The sequence below is a fragment of the Zalophus californianus genome, chromosome 8, assembly GCF_009762305.2.
Source record: "Zalophus californianus isolate mZalCal1 chromosome 8, mZalCal1.pri.v2, whole genome shotgun sequence".
Taxonomy (NCBI): domain Eukaryota; kingdom Metazoa; phylum Chordata; class Mammalia; order Carnivora; family Otariidae; genus Zalophus; species Zalophus californianus.
In genome coordinates this window covers 95614071-95630170 of record NC_045602.1, presented here as the reverse complement: position 1 = coordinate 95630170, position 16100 = coordinate 95614071, and the positions used below count along the sequence as shown (strand labels likewise).

Here is a 16100-nt window from a genome sequence, read left to right as displayed (position 1 = left end):
CTTTGTTCCTCATAATATTTGATTGTTGTATTCCACTGGGTAGCTATGAAGACTATTTTGAGTTTACTGTTATTGAATTTGTTAATCAATTTACAGGACACTGGGAGGTGTAGAATCGTTCCTTGGGGAACAAATAAGACCTCTCCTCGATTTTCTACTCCAGAAATAAGTCTTCCCCTTCAGAGCTAAATGACTGAGGTCAATTAATTTGTAGTCAAAAACATGTTCATGAGTCCTGAGTTTGCTGTTTGGCTCATCCTGTCTACTTAATACATAGTGAGTGCTATCCTTTTACCTGTGCTGTTTCAAGGTCAGGAGTTTGACCTTGGCAGCACACATGGACTCTCCGTGATCTGACATATGTGAGATATTCCTTGTTCCAGCTTGGAGCCCTGTCATATACTGGACACCCCTTGAGCTGGTTGAATCAGTGTTTTGATACTCTAGAGTCCCTAAACATGATTTTTATTGAAAAGGACTCTAATATGCATCATAGACCATCTTATACACATTCATTGTAGTGTGATTCTTGGGATAACCACATCACACACTTTTATTCTGAAATACAATTAGGCCTTAATGAGAAATTGTTTTAGCTGTTTTGGGGGATGAGGTATCAGTATCTCTCGTCCAAAGGTTTCCCTGGGCAGGGCTAGCTGAGGAGGGTCTGTCAGGCTCTGGGTCTGAACACTGTCAGACCCCATGGGTCTGGTTTCATGGCTCCTGAGGAGGTGGACAGGGACTTTACAGAGTTGTGGCTTAGCCAGTGAGATGATCCCCCAACTGTCCAGAGACTCCATGTGGGATGCTACAGACTGTATGTTTGTGTCTCCCCAAATTCATATGTTGAAACACTAATTAGATTTAGATGAGATGATGGGGTTAAAGCCTCCATGATAGATTTAGCGCCCTTATAATAAAAGGAAGAGCTCAGAGCCCTCCCCCACAGTGAGATGGTAGCCAGGAATAGGGCTCTCCAGACAGACACTGAATCTGATGGCACCTTGACCTTGGACCTCTGGCCTCCAAAACTGTGAGAAATAAATATTTGTTCTTTAAGCTGTTGAGCCTATGGTATTTTGTTACAGCAGCCTGAAATCACTACAAGGAGGAATGCTTATGTCTCCATTAAGTCAAACTTTAGGGTAAAGAAGGCATCTTTCAACCAGCCAGGGTCTAATGAATATATTTAAAAATTAGCTACCTTAACATAGGACCCTACTTGAAGGGGCTCTACTGGGACAAATCTGGGACAGTTTGAGTACCAAAACATATGAGGATAGGAATGAAGTATAAAAAGTAAGAATCCATGATCCCATGCTTATAATAAATAGATTTACATTTGAATGCTGAGTACTGATTGGTTATTGTAGAAAAGGTGCTGGATTAGGAAAAATCATAATTTTGCAGTCATCACAGTAAGGATTGAATCAGGTGAAAATTACCAGTAGGTGCAAAATCCAGGGATGGATTTGATGAGGAAGAGGATATTTGCCTGCTCTTAAACTACCTCCCCATAAATTGCTTCTAAGCAGCAAGAGAAACAAAAGTAACTAAGTGGATAAATCCAACAACATATTTACTGAAATCACCTTGATCAAAGCGAACATCACCGATGAGACCAGGTGGTCACAGTACCCTGCAGAAGTGATACCCCAGAAGGCACTTTTGCCTCCATGGTGTTCTCACCAGGAGGACACAACCCAAATCTAATTATAAGGAAGTACCAGAAAATCCCAAACAAGGAATTGCATCAGAAATCAGCATCAAAAATGCTGATTGCATGAGCAACAGGAAGGTTGACGAGCTGCCCCAGAGTAGAGGAGACTGGGAAGACAGTACAGGTAAGCACAGATCTTGACCAGATCCTGTACTGGTGGGGGAAGTTGTTCTAACAGACATGACTGGGTCAGTTGACAATGTTGGAATATGGACAGTAGGCTAGACAGAAAAATTATATCAATAGTAAACTTACAAAGTTCATGAGTGTGCCATGGTCACGTAAAAGAATGTCCTTTTGTTGAAAAATAAGCACGGAATTGTTTTAGGGTATAGACACATGATGTTTGCAACTTACTCTGGAACAGTTCAGAAATAGTGATGGATGGCTGGATAGAAGGGGATAGCTGGATATAGATAGAAATTACGTAGATGGATAAATAGAATGATAAAGTAGATGGAACAGAATATTGACAATAGGGAAAAGGGTTTATGGGAGTTCGATGCACTACTTCAATTTGTATGTAAGTTTGAAATTGCTTCCAAAGAAAAGTTAAAGATCCTTTGTTGAAGGCTTGATTGATCCACCCATTCATGCAGAATTCATTGAGCATGGGTTTCCCAGGCTGTGAGGCATGCAGACAAACCCCTGGTTCTCAGGAAGCTTCTGCTCTAGGGGGAGATGACAGAATAGAGGAATACACAAAGATCCACAAGAAGGTGTCAGATGGTAATCGATGTTCAGAGAAGGGAAACCGGGTCATAAGGTGGTGATGGGGGTCAGTGGGAGGGGTCCTATTTATATCGAGGGCCATGGGGGGAATGGTAACTTGATTGCAGGAAGGAGTCAGTCCTATATCTGCCCAGGGAAGAACTTTCTAGGCTGAAGGACCAGCCACTGCAAAGGCCCATTGGCAGGAGGGAGATGGCATGCTTGAGGAACAGGAAAAAGACATTGTGACCAGGGGTTAGGGACAGGGACAAGGAGTTGGAACCTGGGGCAGGGCAGGACCATCTAGAGCCTTGTTGGCCATAGTAGGAAGCTTGGATTTGATTCTAAATAGGAGGGGGATCCAATGGTTTGTTGAAAGAATGGAAGTGACATTAATGAATTCATGTTTGCAAAGACCACTCTGGTTACCTCATGGAGTATTACTTGTAGGGGGATGCTGACTGGGGAGGAAGCCTCCATGAGGGACCCAGAGAGGCAGTGCCCTCTATGGCCCCCACTGGTGTGAACATCTATGGGACTCCAGGGTGTCTGTATGAGCACACTCTCTTTTTTGTCTTTAATACCAAAACAGATCTTTAGTGCAGTTGCTCAGTGCTTCTCAGCAACTCTAAAAATTGACCAGATTTCTTTTTCCAACATTATTTTGACACATGCCAAGAATGACAAAAATGTATCTCTCTCCAATTTTTTTTTCTTTTTTGCTCTTGAGCTACTTTCAGGCCTGAGTGTTGGGGAATAATAAATAGAAACCCAGAACATGACTAAAGAGGCCCCATTCCATGGGAAAAAAAACCACTGTGAGGTTCCAGAGAAGTATTTGGGGGTCTCACCAGAACCCCAGAAATAGGAGGAGGTGTCAAGGGGACATCAGCCCCGTGACCACTCTGGCACTACCTGGAATATTGTAAAAGAAATAAAGACTGTAGTTTTCTTGCTCATGGATTCCCACCACTGCTTCTGCTTCCCACCATCTGCCACCAGCCACCCTTTCTGGAGTTTGGAATTCTGTAGTCCAGAGAGGACACTTAATAGCCCTGTTTCCCTTCCTGGTATCCAGTGAACTGTGGTTTTTCTTTAGCAGACTGAAGGGGCCCGGGGATGGGGTTCTTGTAGCTCTTAGGTGGATGTTTTGTGGAGGCGCCATCCTGCCAGAAAGCAGAATCATGAAGCTTAGGAAAAGGGCACTTCAGTGCAACGATTGATTCTTTAAAGATTGGGCAGACTCTTTTTAAGAGCCTCATAAGACCCCAAACTTCAGGCTGTGTGTGTGCATGTGTGTGTGTCTAGGGTTTGGGCGGCTGCACAGTGGGACAGTGGATGTCCCTGGAAAAACATTTACCTGTGATGTCAACAGTTCTGGTAGATCTTGTGATGGTTATACAGAGGGGTGCCCTTTTATCTTCCCTTTGGTTGTGTTTGGCTGCTCGATGGCACTCTTCCACTATACAGGGAGCTCAAATTAGGGTCTGGGATGCAGATTCTGGTGGGGGCTTAAATGGCCCCAAACAGATTTCTAAGTGACTGGGGGGAAGGTGGGAGACTATTGCAAAGAGCAGTGTGGGAAGAGGAGGGAAGTACTTTACCAAAGTGGTTTGTGGCATCAGTAAGAATCAGAGAACTAGGGAGGGATGGAATTTTTAAAAAGAATACATTTTTGTGTGTGAATTTGCATTTTGTTGAGCAAACAAAATGTTCCTGAGTCCAGTCTTCATGATTTTTTTTTGCAGTATAAATAGATAAATCAATAATTGAACATGGTAATTTTTTGAAAAATGGAAAGGAAGAAAGCAATACTAGTATAACTATTGCTTATTTTCTCTATGCTCAGTGATAGTAAGTGATCCTTCAGTGAATGTGACTTTGATTTTTGGATGTAGCCATCAGGTCGTCAAGCAGGAATAATGTGTGTGAGAGAGCTGACTGCCTATAACCGTTTTGGAGAAAGAAGACAAGAGAGATAGTTGTACAACCCTGTGAATATACTAAAACATGTTGAACTACACATTTTAAATGGGTGAATTGTATGATATGTGAATTATATCTGAATACAGCTGTTAGAAAAAATAGCTAAAGAAAAGTAGACAGGCAGACAGGTTTCACTATGAAGAAATCAAATTTTAAAAAGCCATACAGGAAACAGAATTTACAAATGAGTACTCATCATCTCCATGGGACTTGGACAACTAATTTTAACGATTGATGTGGGCCCAAAGGTCCTTAAGCTGGACGGTGGGAAAGCTTTCAAACCAGGGACATATTGCCTTCTGTATTCTCAATGGGGTCATATGTCTTTGGAGGATGATTTGGTTTTTGGAAACAGCTAAAATGACTCAAAGGTAGGTTTAGCAATTAAGCAAATGATGAAGCTGAGAGAAATATCAACACAGTAAAAATAAAAATAATAAAGAATGCTATAAAGTAAGATGACATTTTCTTTTGGGAGCTCCCATTTATTGACTCCATCAATGACCATCTTTTTCACCAGTGAAATTAACAGGTTTTCAAACACCAACATTGTAGGCCAAGGGAAATGTGATTGTCTTATGATTTGTGAACTATTGTAGTTAATTGTCTTGGTTGGGTTCCTCTGGAAGCCAGCCTGGTCAAGCCAGTGACAGGAGTGTTCACGGCAGGTGATCACTGTGGGCATATGGGACTCCCTTGTCACCAGGAACATTCCTCAGAATTGCCCAACTTAGGAAGTGAGGAAGATGGGGTGTTTGCCCACTGATTCTCATCTGTCACTTGTTGAGAACTGCTTCTTGTTGGCTAGAATTTGTTTGCTGGAATACCCTGCACTTAGGCTGAGTGTGCTCTTCTAGAGAGAAACAACACTCTTCTGAGAGTTGGACTCAGGCAGAGTTGGAATTGTTAGTAGCATCTACTACTTTAGTCTAAATCAGTGCTGTTCAATAGCATCTTCTTCAGTGATGGACATGTTCTGTAAGCTGGACTGTATAATACAGTAAGATAGCCACTAGACAATTTGAAAGATGACTAATGGGACTTAGGTTTGCTTCATTTCAAAAGCTTCATTTCCTAGCTTCTTTCTACTAAAGGTAAAGATTGTATATTTATTGTCTCCTTTATAAAGCTAAACAGCAATAGCTGAAGATATACAGATACTTGACTTTAATAATTCATATAGATGAAAGGCACAATGTCTGCAGTGACCAGTGTGGCTAGTGGCTACCAGCCTGGGTAGTGCAAGTCTAAATAGAATATTAGAAAATGAACCTCTCAAAGTCTCCTAGTCTCAAAGTCTCAAAATTCGGTATCAAGAGGATTAGAATAAAATGAGTGGTACGTTTTATCTAAAGATGTATTTTCATGGACTCTTTAAGTCTTTAGTCTTCGCTCTTTGGCTGAACAGATTTTCATCTGCTCTTAGCAGATAGGTAGGACTCTGTGTGCTCAGCTGCAGATAATTGCTAATTAATGCAGTTCACGTTTTTTCAGTGCCCGCTGTAGGAAAGTTCTGTGTCTCTGCATCCTAGCTCTGAACACAGAGAGGGGCAACTAACATGCTAGAGCCTTCGCTGATAGGAATCCGTGCTGCAGGAATGCCCGAGTGCTTGCTCAGGTAAATATTGTTGCAAGGGGATTAATGGAATTATTCATTTGGTTTGATACTTATAATTGAAACAAGTCATTTGGTTGGATGCTTGTAATTGAAACAAAGTGGTTAGGCAATTTTGATTAGTCTTTTCTAGCTTCATTGTATTGACCAGCTTTTTACTTTGGGGATGATATGTTTGAAGATATCAATCAGATCACTGGGTTATAAAGGCATTCAGAAGATTTTTCACACCTGTGTCTGAAAAGCAGCCTGAATCATCAACAATTGTTATTGAAAACAGGTAGCGGCATTATGGAAAGTAAATGACAAACGTGTGGGGCGCCTGACACTGCATTTTTCTCCCTTCCTTTGCCCAAGGCAGACATGGCTAATCAGTCGCCGTGCTCTTTCTTGTGGACCTGAAATACAGCCTCTGGGTCTTTTCATAACACAATGCTCCTGGCATATACTGCAAGTCAACTAAGATTAGCATGTTCGGTAAGAAATAATGAGTCATTTCTGTCCTACCTGATAGAAAAGAGTGGGTGATTCAGGTATCATTTATACCTATGAGACTTTAATATACTTGTTTTTTCTTTTTGACCCTCGGGATTAAAGAAACTAACATTATAATCTGTTCCCCACCCCTGCCCCTGCTCCTGGCTCTATTCCTTAGGCCAGGGCTCAGCAAACTACCTCTGTTTTTGTAAAGAAGATTTTACTGTTTTACACAAAACAACTGTTTGTGTTGTTCATGGCTGCTTTTGTGGTACAGTAGTTCATTTGAGACTGTATGGCCTGCAAAACCTAAAATATGTATTTTCTGCCCCTTTTTAGAAAACATGATGCCATATTAGACTCTTCTTTTGACTTTTGTACAGGGAGAAGACCTCTCCTTCCCATCTTCCAAGAGTTAGATTAGCCTGTGCTTGTCCCCTCCTGCACTGGGTGAAGCTGGTGAAGCTTATTGCTCATGCAACTTCCAATCTGTAATATATATATGAACTTGATATATGGCCAGGGTGCAAACTTGTTAACCCCAGTACATCATTATTAGTTACAGAGATAGAACTTCTTAAGCACACTCTGTGAGGATGTGAACTTGGGATAAATTGGCCTTGGGGTCGCATTTTGGATCTGCCACTTCGTGTGTGGCCTTGGTCGAGTTAGCCTCTCTGAGTATCTGTTCCCTCATATTAATATGATAGTATTAAATCACAATCCTTGTTGTGGCTGTAGAGATAACATTGCAGCAAGGATGAAATAAAAAAATGCACTAAAACATGCTATCCTAGTGCCTTGCACATGTTCATAGTCCATAAGTAGTAGCTTTTCTTGCAGCAGCATGTTTTAGTAAATAAGGGGATGGACTAGGAGAATGGCTTCTTCAGAACAAGCTCATCGGCCATATGAGAATCTTGGGAACGAGTCTCCATTTGTATTTTGGGAACCCTATTGTATCAGTTGACTATAGTTGTGTAACAAGCCATCCTAAAACTCAGTTGTTTAAAACAATAACAATTTAAAGATTTTATTTATTTTATTTATTTGAGAGAGCGAGAGAGAGTGTGCACAAGCAGGGGAAGAGGGAGAGGGAAAAGCAGGCTCCACATTGAGCAGGGAGCCTGACATGGGGCTCAATCCCAGGACCCCTGGATCTTGACCCAAGCTGAAGCTGAAGGCAGGTGCCTAACCGACTGAGCCACGCAGGCATCCAACAATAAGCATTTACTATGGCTCATGAGTCTGTGGGCCAGCTGAGTAGTTATGCTAGATCAAGCTCAACTGATCTCAGCTCAGTTGGTTCATGTGTCCGTGATCATTGGTGGTCAGCGGGCCTGGGGTGAGGGCTGCTAGACTAGTATGGCCTCTTGTGTGTTGACACCTATGCTGAGAAGTGGCACAGCATCATTTCCACCACATTCTCTTGGTCACATCAAGTCACAAGGTCAGCCCACATTTAAAGGATAGCTCTACCAAAAGATGGAATGAGCTGAAACATCCGATTGCAAGGGGCATGGAAAGGGATGAATGAAGAACTGGGGCATTTTTTTTTTTTTTTTTTTTGCAATTCATCTGTCATGTTGGCTACCTCAAGATGATGAAAAATAAATCAAGAAGTTGCAGACATCATGCCTTTCATTCATATGAATTTTTAAAGTCAAGTATCCACATATTTGCAGCTACTCTACTTAGGTTGATAAAAAAGACAATGAATTTATAATTTTTACCTTTGATAGATGCTAGGAAACAAAGCTTTTGATTAGGAAGTTCCACATGAGAAACCCAGGATTTTCCTTGCCACATCATCTTTGCTACAGACTTTGGCCAGCGGAGCCTTTGAAGGGACAGGATGTTAATTTGGGGCTTGCCTCCCACAGTTTGTCTGTCATGTAACAGGGTCAGCAATCCTCAGAGCCTGTTGGCTGGTTGTGTATCATATTTCTCTGACATTTTAGTAAGCACCGCAGTCTTTGGGTTCTTTTGTGAAGGCACCATCAAGCTCCCTGCTTCTCAGACTTATGGAACTCCCAGAGGCCATGTCTGCACATTGCCATTAAGGCACTTGAGAAGCAAAAATCGTGGCTAGACAGTGCACTGTTCTGGCCTCTGGGGTCAGGTCACCCTGGATGCCTTGGTGGTTTGATCTCATTGGCTATTCAGTTTCAGTTTGGGTTTGGACTCACTAACTGTTGAAGACACAAGGCATTCAAGAGCTTGGGCTCTGGAGCCCAACCGAACATGGAAACCTGGCTCCATCACTGTAGGTGTGACCTTGGGCAAGATGCTGAGCTGGAGAGCTACAGGTTTTACATTAATATGATGGGAGCATCATGGCACTTATGATATGGGGCTGCAGAGATGATGCAAGCTAAAGCTCGCAAGGCATCTGACTTCAGTTTGTGGAATAAACATTCACTTGGCGACAGCTCTTATTATCAAGATTATTTTTAGGGGTCTGACTCCACTGTAGTGTGAGCCCCTTGGTGATTTTTGAGTCTGAGTTACATGCCCAATTTTGCCTCTTCGAAGGGGTCTTCACCGCCTTTCTCCGGCTGGCTCTGGAAGGCCCCGTTTGAGTGGAAACATCCATGGGTTGCCATGAAGATGTCATTTTTGATTCGCACAGGGACTTTCCACATTTTGAAGGGGATAGCTTCTCCTCAGCACAGGGACTCTTGCCAAGCTTCGAAAGAGCTATAAACTTGCTGAATCGTGGAAAGGCATTCTTGGACACAGAGCTTCCAACAAACCAGACCCTGTTTGTAATTAATTTGAATGCTTCCAGAGCTTCATGTTATACCCTCCCTGTTGTATTTCCATGGGGAGTTCATTGGGCTGTAGCTATGGTTCGGAAAACCATGCACAGCCCTCATTTTTATCATGTGGGCTACGTTTTAATGGAGGGCAGTATTTTTTTTTGTCTGTACCTGTTTTCATTTGTCTTTTTTTTTACCTGCTCAACATCTGTGTGGCCATTCGCCCCACAGAACGGAGCTTGTAAATAAATACACTCAATGAAGAATACCATGAGAATATTCATTCATAAAATATCTCTGAGTCCGTGTAACAATTTATAGGATAACTGAATGTCAGTTCACTTATTTAGCCATTCAGAAATTCTGCTATTTGCTGTTTTATAAGGAAAAGTAATAGGAACAGGTTAGGAAAACAACCTAAGGTATGGCAGTGTTGGAAGAAGCAGAAATTGTTAAACAAATACTGGAGTTCACATTTCACTTGGCTCCCACGTGGTGTTCCAGAGAGTCCCCACCCTGACCTACCTGCTGGGTAGAACTGTGTTCTTAACTCAGGGCCATGAGGTTTGCCAAGTGCTGAGGGCTGAGGGCTGAGGGCCAGCAACCAAGTGAAGGGAAGAAGACAGAGCTGAGCTGGGGATGGCCCTTGGCAGGTCCTGACCATAAGCTGGGTCACTTGGCTGCAACTCTGAGTTCGTGACACTTGAAGTGTGTGATCAGTCATGTTTAGGCAATAGTAGATTGAGTAGAGGGAGGTAGAGGAGTTCCAAGTGGGAAAAAAAAAAGTGAGTTTTGTACAATCTCCACAGGACTTTCTTGTGAGGGTTTATGAGGCAAGGGGTTTTGATGAAGGGATGTTCGAGCCAGGACCTTACACCCTTGCATGTGTTTTGCAGCCTGTCTCTGTCAGTGGGACTTGGGGCATGTGCATGACCCAGGGGGATGGTCTCAGATCTTTACATTTAGGAGGGTCTTATGGGTGGAATTGTATCTCTCCATCAAATAGATATGCTGGCTTCCTAATCCCTAATACCTCGGTATGTAATCTTATTTGGAGTTAGGTTCCCCCCCCACCCCCAGAGGTGATCAAGTTAAAATGAGGTCACCAGGGCAGGCCTTAATACAGTATGATGGGTATCCTTGTAAAATGGGGGCATTTGGACATAGACACACTCAGAAAGAATACCATGTGAAGATTAAGAAAGAGATAGGGGTGATGATTCTCCAAGCCAAGAATGCCAGAGATTGACAGCAGAGCACCAGAAGCAAGGCAAGCAGCGTGGAACAGGTTCTCCCTCAGAACCCTCCAGAAGAATCCACCCCGCCAACACCATGATATTTGACTTCTAGCCTCTAGGGTTGTGACACAATAAATTTCGATTGTTTAAGCTACCCCATTTATGGTACCTTGTTGAGGCGGCCCTAGCAAATAATACAGCTAGCATTGTGACAGAGGGCATGGATATTCTCACCCCCACAGCCTGCTTACCTCCCCCCCTCCCCCACAGCCTGTGCAGGGAGCACGAGTGGTGGAGGGCGAGCAGTGGCAGGGCTGGGGGACCAGAGATTTCCAGGTCCTCTCAAACGAGGCTGGGAACCACTTGGCAACTGAGACTTGTGTGTTTCTAATAAGCATCCAGAAATAATATGATGATTTTATGATTTCTGCCTCTTGTCATCTCGATTTTCTGTTTGTAATAATAATAATGTAAAAAGTGCAGTTGTAAGGTGTGATTCAGTGAGGGGGTTGTTAGTGCATCGGGTAATTGGTATGCAGGCCACACTTAGTCTTCACTCCCACTGAATGATGGGTTTATGGGCCCTTTTTCCTTGAAGGGGAGCTGAGGCTCCAGAGGGTAAGGGAACTGGCACAAGGTGAATGATAGGACGAGAGTTCTAGTCCAGGACCCTGGACTTGCAGGGTTGAGGACCTCCCCACTATTCTGTAGGATGAGGGCACTATTCCCCAGCTGGGGTCACCTGGAGAGTTCTGAAGGTAGTGATGCCTGGATCACTCCCAGAAGGGCTCATGTAATTGGTCTGGGAAGTTGGCCTATGCATGAAGTTTTTTTCAAATCTCCCAGCTTGAGATGCACCATGACAGGCGAACAAAGCATTTTAGGTTGAAAATTTTAAGTTGGCTTATGGAGACGTTCTCAACAGAAGTTGCTGAGAATCACCTGCAAAATTTTTCCCTGAATACAGATTGTTGGGCCCCACCCAGACGCACTAGATTAAAATTTCTTGGTGTGGAGTCTGGGAGTCTGTATTTTATGAATGCTCCAAAGGTCATTCAAGGATCATACAGGTTTGGGATCTAGAGTTTGTTCTAGAGGGATGCTAGGCCATGAAGGGCTCTGTTGTCTTCCCAGAAAGCCAGTGCTGTAACATCCTACCTTGTGACCTAGGGAGCATGGCCATCTGTTCCCTTCAAACACTCTAAAGGTAGATGTTACAGCGTCACACTAGAAAGGAACTGGCACTTAAAGATGGAGTAAATACGCCTTCACTCAGTAACTGGGGGAAACTCCCCTTCACCCAGGAACTGTGCTTTGGAATTTGACAGCTTTGTCCAGTGGATGCAGTTTCCATTCCATAAGAAAGCCCTAGAAGGCAGCCTTCTTTGAAGTCATGTGGCAGGTTTTTTATTCTATAAATGAAAAACTAAAGCCCATAGAGGATGTGGCTCTCATCCAATCCCTGTGAAGAAAGGTGGGTATAGGATTGGAGTCAGCCATTTGGGGTTTGCACTAAGGTCTGACTGGAACAAAGAGGAAGACTTGAGAGCTTTGGGAAACAATGTTGGATAAGTTCAGTGAAGCCAGATTATGGAAGACCTTATAGGCCTGGTGGTAGATTTCTCACCCATAAAGGGAAAAGGGATTAGGACATGATTTTGCAGGTGTTCTATGCCTGGTAAAAGTGTTGAAGCATAAAGGGGTTTGCACCTGCCATGTTTTTCCGAAGTTGTTGGGTCCTGGACATCACCTATAGCCAAAACTGATATGGAAGTGTTTTGGATCTCTGTTTTGCCACAGGCATGGAAATAAGCCCTGGTTTTGGGTTGGATTTCCCAAGAATCAGACTCTGAGAATAGGATTTAACTAGTTTATTTGGGAAATGACCCAAAGAGCATTGGTACAGGAGTGGGAAGTGAGCTAGGCAAGGGACAGAAGCCAATAAATGAGGTAATAATAAGTAGGTAACTTTTTTGGGCAATAGGGGTTTCACCCCCCAGGGGACCACTGGGAGCCTTCAGAGAGTACATGCAAGATGGATCTCCTCAAGGGGTGAGGACACCAGAGAGCATTTAAATGAACTCCTGTATACCATTGGTTGAAGGTTACTTCTGGGGAAATTAACTCCACAGCACTCCCGGCCTTCTCCACATAGTGGGCCAAACATACTCTGTGGCCAGAGAAAGCCCTCAGACATGGAAGACTGAATGCCAAGGGAATACGGATAGAGGACCCATTACTCCATGTCACATAGAAGGTTTAACAGTAAAAGTAATGTTGATAAAGTAGATGCTCTTTCCCTAAGATCAGGAACAAGTCAAGGATGTCTGCTTTCACCATTTCTATTCAACAGCCTACTGGAAGTCCTAGCCAATGCAATAAGATAAGAAAAGGAAATAAAAGGCATATAGATTGGGAAGGAAGAAATAAAACTGTCTTTGTTCACTGAAGTCCTGATTGCCTGTATAGAAAATCCAAAAGAATCAATAAAAAACTCATAGAACTTGTGATTATAGCCAAGTTGCAGGATACAAGGATACAAAAGTCAAGTGCTTTCCTATATACCATCAATGAATAATTGAAATTTGATATTAAAAAATACCATTTACATTAACAGCAAAACAATGAAATACTTAGTTATAAATCTAACAACATGTGCAAGATCTATAGGAGGAAATCTAGAAAACTCTGATGAAAGGAAACAAAGAGCTGAATGCACGCGTGGAGAGCTATTACATGTTTATGGATAGGAAGGTGTAATAGTGTTAAGATGTCAGTTCTTCCCACCTTGATCCTTCAGTGCAATCCCAGTCAAAATCCCAGCAAGTTATTTTGTGGACATCAACAAAGTGATTCTAAAGTTTACATGGAGAGACAAAAGACCCAGGATAGCCTGCTCAGTGTTGAAAGAGAAGAACTAAGTTGGAGGACTGACACTATGGAGCTTCACCCTTATTGTAAAGCTAAAGTCATTAAGACAGTGTGATACTCTCCGGAAAGGAGCACAACGTGTGTGATTATGTGTGTTTATTTACATACATAAATAAACTTCTGTGTTTTTTTAGATAGTGTGATATTGGTGAAGGAATAGGTAAATAGATCAATAGAACAGAATGGACAGGCAAATTGGAGGCAACCAAGATGTCCTTCAATATGTCTGTGGATAAGCAAACTGCGGTACATCCATGTGATGGAATATCATTCAGCAATAAGAAGAAAGGGGCTGTCAAGCCACAAAAAGACATGGAGGAACCTTAAAAGCATATTGCTAAGTGAAAGAAGCCAGTTTGAAAAGGCTGCATACTGTATGATTCCTACTACATGACATTCTGTAAAAGGCAAAATTATGGAGAAAGTAAAAAGATCAGTGGTTGCCTGGGGTTCCAGGGGATAGAGGCAGGGACATATAAATGGGTGCAACATTTAATCATCTATATAAGATTTCTAGGGTGGAGGCTTGTGGGTGGCTCAGTCGGCTAAGCATCTGACTCTTGATTTTGGCTCAGGTCATAATCTCAGGGTTTTGAGACTGAGCCCTGTGTTGGGCTCTGCACTGGGCGTGGAGCTTGCTTAAGATTCTCTCTCTCCCTCTCCCTCTGTCTCTAAAAAAAAAAAAAAAAAGGAAATTAAAATCTTTTAAGAAAAGATTTCTAGGGTGGTGAAACTATTCCGTGTGATACTGTAATGCTGGATACATGACATTATTTGTCAGAACCCACAGAACTGTACAATATGAAGAGTGACCCCTTATGTAAACTGTGGACTTTAGATAATTATAATGTATCAGTACTGGTTCATCACTTGTTACAAATGTACCTCGTTAATGCAAGCCATTAATAATAGGAGAAATTGGGGTGAGGAGAGGATGTATGAGAACTCTCAATTGTTAACCTTCCACTCAATTTTTTTTGTAAACCTAAATCTCTCTACAAAACAGAGTCTACTAATAAAGGAAAATAAATAAAGCAAGCCATTAAGTAGATTGGTGTTTTAAAAAATATTTTTTAAAGATTTTATTTATTTATCTGACAGAGAGAGAAAGTGCACAAGCAGGGGGAGCGGCAGGCAGAGGGAAAGGGAGAAGCAGGCTTTCCGCTGAGCAAGGAGCCTGATGTGGGGCTCCATCCCAGGACCCTGGGATCATGACCTGAGCCAAAGGCAGACTCTTAACTGACTGAGCCACCCAGGCGCCCCTGGAGTTTTAAAAATATTAATATTTGTAATTATAAATTAGAACAGAGTCCACATTTTTCCCATAAAACAATGTAAGGTGAAGACGAAAGGGTGACATTAAAGAGATCAGAAACACTCTGTTGGGGTTGTGTAGGGTGCAGTAGAAGACCCCAGGCTCAGGAGTCACAGATAAGTAGTAACTCAGCCTCAGATTTGTCATCTACAAGGTGGGGATGCTAAGACTTACTCCGTGGGGTGGTTGTGGAGGTAAAGGGAGGTAATGGCTGTAAAGTGGTTGTACAACTCTGCGCACGGAGCTCAGTTCCCTCCCAGCCTCTCCCAGCCTCCAGATCTCTCAGAGTGCTGTACAGAATGTTTCACTTCGATTCCATCAAGGGCTGTGCCATCTTTGGCTTATGTTCTGTGGTGGGGCTGCCAACTGATGACAGACAGCTACTCTGGCAGGTCACAACAAAGTGGTAATTGACCTTGCTCCCCCTCCAGGACATCTGTTCAGGCTCTGCTAGAAGCCAAGGGCTTCCCCATGTGGGGTTTCAGTTTCAAACTGCGGCACTCCAAACATTCTTTATGGGCTGGCAAAGGTGTTTCACGCCTTCAGATGAGCCTCTTGAGGACAGTTTGCTTTCTACAAGGGTGATGGGGAATTCCCAGCTGATTGAAATGTTCTGTTCAGTCTCATTTTGGCACTTCAGATAGACTCTCCTGTACATGCATACATGGCCAAATCTGGATGAGCCATCAGTATGTAGCAGGGGGTAACCGTCACTGTATTGGAGAGTGCAGATATATTCATATTTCCATCATATCAGAAAGTTCTGTTGCATAGCACAGGTAGGGAATATTCTGGCTCTCTCACTAGCTGCCTTTTTTTTTTTTTTTTTTAATCCTTGCATGCATCTGTGCCTTGCTGTTTTTGCTGCCACCACCCCAGTTCTGGCCCTCAATGCCTAATAACATGTTGACAGACTGATAGAGTTGTCCTTTAGCAAGTCTGATGTGATGCTATACCTCTGGCTTCTCAGCCGACAGAGCGAGTCCTCTGCGAGTACTCAAGCCCTTACCAGGACCCCAGGTCACCTGTGACACTTTATCTCCTCCCATTCCCCAGCATTACTCAGAGTGTGTGGCAGGTATGCACCAGGTGCTTGGTGTTTTGGGAGCTCATCTCTCCTACCCTCCCCCCCCACCTCTGTGCTAGGTGTCATTTCACTCTTCACTCTGAGAGTGATCTCCCTCCTCTCCATCTGTCCTGGCCAAAGACTTCTCCATTATGTGGCACACTTCTCAAATCTCACCCTCCCCTTAAAGAAGGCCTGCATGCTCACCCAAGCAGAGACAATTTGTCCCTCAGGGAAATGTTTTAGGTTTCCCTTCCTTGTGACACCTGGCACATCTTG

At 43.0% G+C, this 16100-nt stretch overlaps 1 protein-coding gene across 1 annotated transcript in view; it reads left to right on the top strand.

Annotated features, from left to right (window-relative positions):
• SLC24A3 (solute carrier family 24 member 3) overlaps positions 1 to 16100 on the top strand; it is a 492589-nt gene that overhangs the window by 104224 nt on the left and 372265 nt on the right. The gene's annotated exons all lie outside the window — the stretch shown is intronic.